A 6,484-nucleotide genomic window follows, 5' to 3' on the forward strand; every position below is an offset into this window, starting at 1 on the left:
AGCCTAACAAGAAAGGTAAGGCAGTGATCATAGCTTTTGTTCACACATTATTGATTTATATTAGATTCTCATTAATTATTTGATCATTGGACATAATGGAAGGACAGAACATTTTAGTCTAAAATATTCTAGCATAAGATGTGATAAAATTGAAAGTAAACTTTAAAGTAGTGTATTCCTGTATGAGCAACATAATGGCAGTAACAAGTAGCTTCCATCAAGTTTCCTATGCATTAATTGAACTAATAAGAGGCCTCATGGAAAATGAATTTAACTTAAACACAGACTTCAGTATTTTATAGCCAATCTGCCAGAAGAACAGGTCTTCTTTTCATGTTAGTCTAAACGAGTGGTAGGGGTAGAGAATAATGCAAAGGAGATATTAAACTTTGCAATTTGTAAGCAGTATAGCAGTGGTAACCTTTGTATCAAATGCTACATTTAGTCCTTATGAGGCGAAGATCATATTCCTGAGTAAATAAAACTATTCAGCCTGAACTATAGAGTTTATGTATGATTTTATAACATTCAAGAAAAGGAGAAATATAGGATATATGGCCAAAAATGCCCTACTGAGCCTTTTGAAATTAAAAACAACCTCACAGGAGTGATGGCTTTTAAAATTCACATATGGATAATGATTTGGAATAGTTGAAAATTTTTTTACATCTTATAGCTCTCTTGGCTCCTCCTAAAGTTTCATGCTGTCTTTATGAAGAAATTAGAACAGAGGGTGAAAAGAATTTTGTTTACATTCAAATCATCCATTTTAAATGAACATATACAGTATAATTTGTGTTTCCCCCTTTAAAGGGAAATACGGAAGGGCTTATTTTAGGATCACTGTGTTGACTTTTTGGCCATCTAAGACTCCACTGTTTTTCTTGTCTTCACTGATCTTTACACTGGAAGATGCTTTTTTAAAAAAATTCGTTAAGTTTATTGGTACACTGTACGTATACAATATGATGACATTCATCATTGGGAATTTGTACCTGTACATGATATACCTTGGTTCTTGTTTTTTCCCCATTCCCCTGCCCTCCCTTCAACCCTGCCACTCACCCTATTTCCAAAGGCTTTGCTTCCATTTTTTTCTTTTCTCATATTTATTCCTTTCCTTTATTTCCTTTCCCTTACCCTCTGACTTCCCCTTCCCCTTTTGACCCTTTCTTACTGTTTCACATTACCTATTATACATTTTGATCCTGATTTACAGTTTCAGTTTCTCAGTATTTACATGTTATTTTTTTAATTTTTTACTTTTTAATTTTTTTTCTTTTTTATTAAAGATTGCAAACATGCATGATAACAAGAAATGACGATACTAAATAAAAATTTCAAATATACATATATATGACAACAAAAAAGGATATGAAATAAACAATTTATGTAACAGACTAATTGAAATACATTAGTGTGATATGATCTTCAAACATTATGTCCTTTCTCATTTTATTATATTTTTGAAATAATGTAATTATAAATAAAACAAAGTTACATATTATAGTTGAGAAACTGTCCTCAAAATTTTATGATTTATAAACTCCTTGGTTTTATTAATTGATAAATATCATATACTTGTTGATTGTACCACTTACATTTTCTAACAAAACTTCCCACAGAAAAAAATATATTTGAAATCCAAAAGCAACTAAAAAAAATTCACATTTTTAATATCAGATTTTTCTGTTTCTATTTCATTATATCCCATGCTTATTTTTATTATATTTTTATAAGCATAATGATAGATTTTAACAGCAATAGATATGAAATATTCTTCCCAAATGAATGACTATGAATTAAGTCCAGCATGTAATTTGAAGAAATCATAAGGTTACCAGAGAAACTATCAATATGCCAAATGTGCACAATCCTACCACATTCATGCCCATGTTTCTCATTTAATAGTGCTCACATATGTATAAAAACATACCCCCCCACATATACACAATGCATATTTTCTACAATACAATATAACAGTGCAGTGATGTGTGCAATGTTAGTAATTTGTATACTTTGATAAAAAACAAATACCATCTTTGAGGGAGTTGGAGAATTTGTAATATGTACCAGATACTAAATGATGTTAATGATTAAGTATAGTTATAATAAAATTTACTTAATATTCATCATCAGTAGAAAATAGGTACGAAGATATTTTGATAACATAGCAACATTTGTCTTAACAAATTTCCAACCAAACAAGCTGTAGTGACAGAAAAGGAAGTTTGTAGAAGGCAGAGATGAGAGAGAAGAATGATGGATGGATGGACCTTAATACTTTTCATACTACTCATATATACAGATTTCATAAATTCTCAAAAAAGCAAAGACAATGAGAACCAAAATAACTCATCAATTTGGTAGACCAACATAAGGATTAATGTATTGATAAATTTTAAAAATATAAAATGTAAAGCCTGAGATTTAGCTCAATAGTGCTGCATCTGCCTAGCCAGAACAATGTGCTGAGTTTAATCCCCAGCATCAGAGGAAGAAAAAGAAAAAGGAAAAAAAGAAGAAAAGAGAAAAAAAAGCATATATACTTTCTGACATACACAATAAATTAAAAATAAATTATTTGTTATCTTCTTCTAGAATTATTCCCTTCACAAGGATGTAGTGAACTTCTTTATCTCTTTCAATAAGTTTAAATTTAAAACTTACTTTGTCTGTGAATAAGATTGCTAACCCGCTTATTTGGGGGGGCGCTCCTGTTACATGAAGTTTTCTGTCTTTTCACTTTCAGTCTATGAGCTTCTTTTTACACTAGACGTGTCTTGTACACAACATATTATTGGATCTTGCTTCTTTGTTTTTTTTTGCGGGGGGTACCGGGTATTGAACTCAGGTCCTTCCGCTTGCAAGGCAGGCCTCTGAACTGCTGAGCTAAATCCCTGGCCCTGGATCTTGCTTCTTAATCCATTCTGTTGGTCTATTTCTCTTGATTGGTGAATTGAGGCTGTTAATATTAATGGTTATAACTGATATGTACTAACTTATTATTATCATGGTTTTTGTTTTTTGTTTTTTGGTTTTTTTTTTGCCTTCTCCTTTTAGTTTCTTGGTTTGCCTATTTGATTTGCTCCATTGGGCCTCATTGTGTTGTTACCTTCATTGTCTTTTTCTAGGATATTGTTTAGAATTCGTTGTAGTGCTGGTTTGGTATTCATAAAGTTCCTCAGGTGTTCTTTATCATGGAAATACCTTATATCCCCATCCATTTTAAAAGAAAGTTTTGCAGGATATATCAGTCTAGGTTGGAGGTTGTTTTAGTACTTGAAATATCTCATTCCAGGCTCTCCTTAACCTAAGGGTTTGTATTGAAAAGTCTGCTGTGATTCTGATGGGCTTTCCTTTGCATGTAATTTGTTTCTTGTCTCTTACTCCTTGTAGTATTTTGTTCTTCTGTTGGGTTTCTGGGATCTTGCTTATTATATGTCTAGGTGTACATTTTTTTTTGATCACGGCTAGTTGGAGTCCTATATGTCTCACTTATCCATATATCAAATTTTTCTCCTCTGTTGGGGAAATTTTCTATAATTCTGTGAATAGCTTTTTAAAGTCATTTACATTTTCTCCTACTACTTCTTGAATTCCTATCAGTCTTATGTTATTCTTCTTAGTATTGTCTAAGAGTTGTTGTATCAATTTCTCATGATACCCTACTGATTTTAAGAGACCTCTCTCTTTTTTTTTTTCAGCTTTAATTGAGTTTATTGGTACATTTTAGGGATACAGTACAGTTACATTCATTGTTGGGATCTTGTACTTCTACATGACGAGTCTTGATTCTCATGTTTTCCCCTTACCTCTGCCCTCCCTTCACCCCTCCTCCCCTCCCCATCTACAAACACTTTATTTTCATCTTTTCATTCTCTCACATTTTTTTCTTTTCCCTTTTTACTCTTCCCCTACCCATCCCACCTTCCCTACACCTTTAGTTCCTTTCTTCCCATTTCTAAATGTCAGTAATCTTATTAGAATCTTATGCATTGTTGCAGATTATTCACACCAGGGAAACTATTCGGTATTGACACATGTGTGCCTTCTTTATTTCACTTAGGAGTATATCTTCAATATGTATCCATTTTCCTATGAATGAATCTATTTCTCATTCTTTATGGCTGAGTAATATTCCATTTTATAGAAAAACCACATCTTCTTTTTCCAGTTTCCAAAGAATGGGCAAATGGGCTGTTTCCAAGATTTAGCTATTACAAACTGTGCTGCTATAAACATGGGTGCACATACTTCTCTGTGAAATGATTCTTTTAGTTCTCTTGGAAAGATACCCAGCAGAGGGATGGCTGGGTCAAATGGAACCTCCAGTCCAAGCTGTTTGAGGTATCTCCATATTGATTTCCATAGTGGTTGCACTAGTCTGCACTCCCACCAACAATGGAGAAGGGTTCCTTTCTCCATACAACCCTGCCAACATTTGTTATTGTATGATTTCTTGATAGCAGCCATTCTTTGTGGGGTGAGGTGGAATCTCAGTGTTGTTTTCATCTGCATCTCTCGAATGACCAGTGATGTGGAATGTTTTTCAAATATTTTCTTGCTGCTTTTACTTCTTTTTCTGAGAAATGTCTGTTCATTTCAGATGCCCATTTTTGAATTGGGTCTTTATGTTTGGGGGGACTGATTGTTTTGAGTTCTTTATATATCCTTGATAATAGTCCTTTGTCTGAGGAACAGCTGGTAAAAATTTTTTCCCACATTGTAGATTGTAAGAGACCTCTCTTTTCACAGTCACTGACTGCAGTTTTCTCTTCTATATCTGAGATTCTATCTTCGGACTCTTTTATTCTTTTGTGAACACTCTCAATGAAGTTTTTAATCTCCTGGATATCTGTTTGAATCTGTCCTATGGATTCCATTTCTTTCTTGTATTGGGCATTTATTGTTTCCAATTCTTTCTTATGCTGGGCATTCATGGCTTCTATCATGGTCCTGAGCTCATCTATTTTCCTCTCAGTTTCTGTTCTAGAGTCACAAATTATAACTTTCATTTTGCTTGTCATCTCTATGATTATCTGGGAAATTACTTCTGTTTTATATTTCTCTAGAGCATGACTGATCAGTTTTGTTACTTCCTGTGCCTTGAGTTCAGGGTGTCTTTGAAGCTATATCCTACTTGGCAAGATACAAATGATACAAAAACTCATTCCTGAGTCACATATTTGTCTTTAAAAAAAATAACCTGCAGTCTAATCCACCACCTGAATACTGCTTTCAAATTTTTCTCAGCCCTTGCCCTCTAAACCCTTATCTTTCTGGTCCCACTAGATTCTAATATTGTATCTGGTAAATGCGAATTAAAGAGTATTCAGAAGATTTCACTTAAGTGTATGGCCTCAATGAATATCCATTTAGCTATAAATGTCTCTAGTTTCTCATTCTATATGGCTAATACTCCATTTTGTTTTTAAAAACACTTCTTTATTCAGTCTCCAGTTGATGTGCAATTCATACTCTTAAGTGAATTAAATAAAAGAAAAAAATATGAGAAAATGAAAAAATGGAAATAAAGTGTTTGTAAATGGGGAGGGGAGGAGGGGGTGAAAGGAAGAGAGGGACAAGGGGAAAGAATGAGAACCAAGATCTGTCATGTAAAGGTACAGGATCCCAATAATGAATGTAACTGTATTATATACCTAAAATGTACAAATAAACTCAATAAAAAGAAAAAAATTGGTCACGCCCTCCCGTGGCATTCCCGCCATTTTCAGCGCCAGAGGGTCTTCTCGGCTGCGCCCTCCCCTGCTGGCACCACTGCCGCCATCTTCAGCACCAAAAAGGTATCCGCACGGGCACCCCCGAACCGCCCCCTCAACCTTCCCCCTCATGCTTTTAGACCTCTGGATTGTACCAGTCTTTGGACCTACTCTGTAGAGTAGTTAGTTACTCCAAGGCACTTTGCCAAATTTAACAGATGTCACCATATTGGATCTGCATTCTTCAAGCACAGGTTATTATGATAGAGGAAAATTTATATAATTCTACCTAACAGTCAGGTAACTTGGTAGCATACATAGAAATATTTTCTAACATTACAAAGGGGCACTTATCGACTTCAAATTATCTGCACAGAGACATATATCTCAGAAGAAAATGCAACAATAAACGATTACAAGAAATACATCTGTGAGCATGAATTGGTGCTTTTCCTTCTGGTATGTCACTTTTTAAGAGTCCCACAAAATTTACTTTCATGTATCTCTTCCAGCATATATACAACTTTAAGCAACCTCAATGCTTCTTCAAGCAAACAACAAAATAAAACAAATTAAAAAATGAAAAACATCCCCCAAACAAATAAAAAACCCTGATAATTATGTCCAAACAAAACTCTCAGGCAATCAGCCATATCCAACCTTTGGATATTCAAGGAACAAACTTGTTAAACAATTAATTTTACAAGACTAACTTTTTAATAGTAAATCCTAGCTGTGTCTGCCTTCCCGTCCTGTGGAAA

The sequence above is a fragment of the Fukomys damarensis genome, unplaced genomic scaffold, assembly GCF_012274545.1.
Source record: "Fukomys damarensis isolate Sample0158 unplaced genomic scaffold, DMR_v1.0_HiC HiC_scaffold_24, whole genome shotgun sequence".
Lineage (NCBI taxonomy): Eukaryota > Metazoa > Chordata > Mammalia > Rodentia > Bathyergidae > Fukomys > Fukomys damarensis.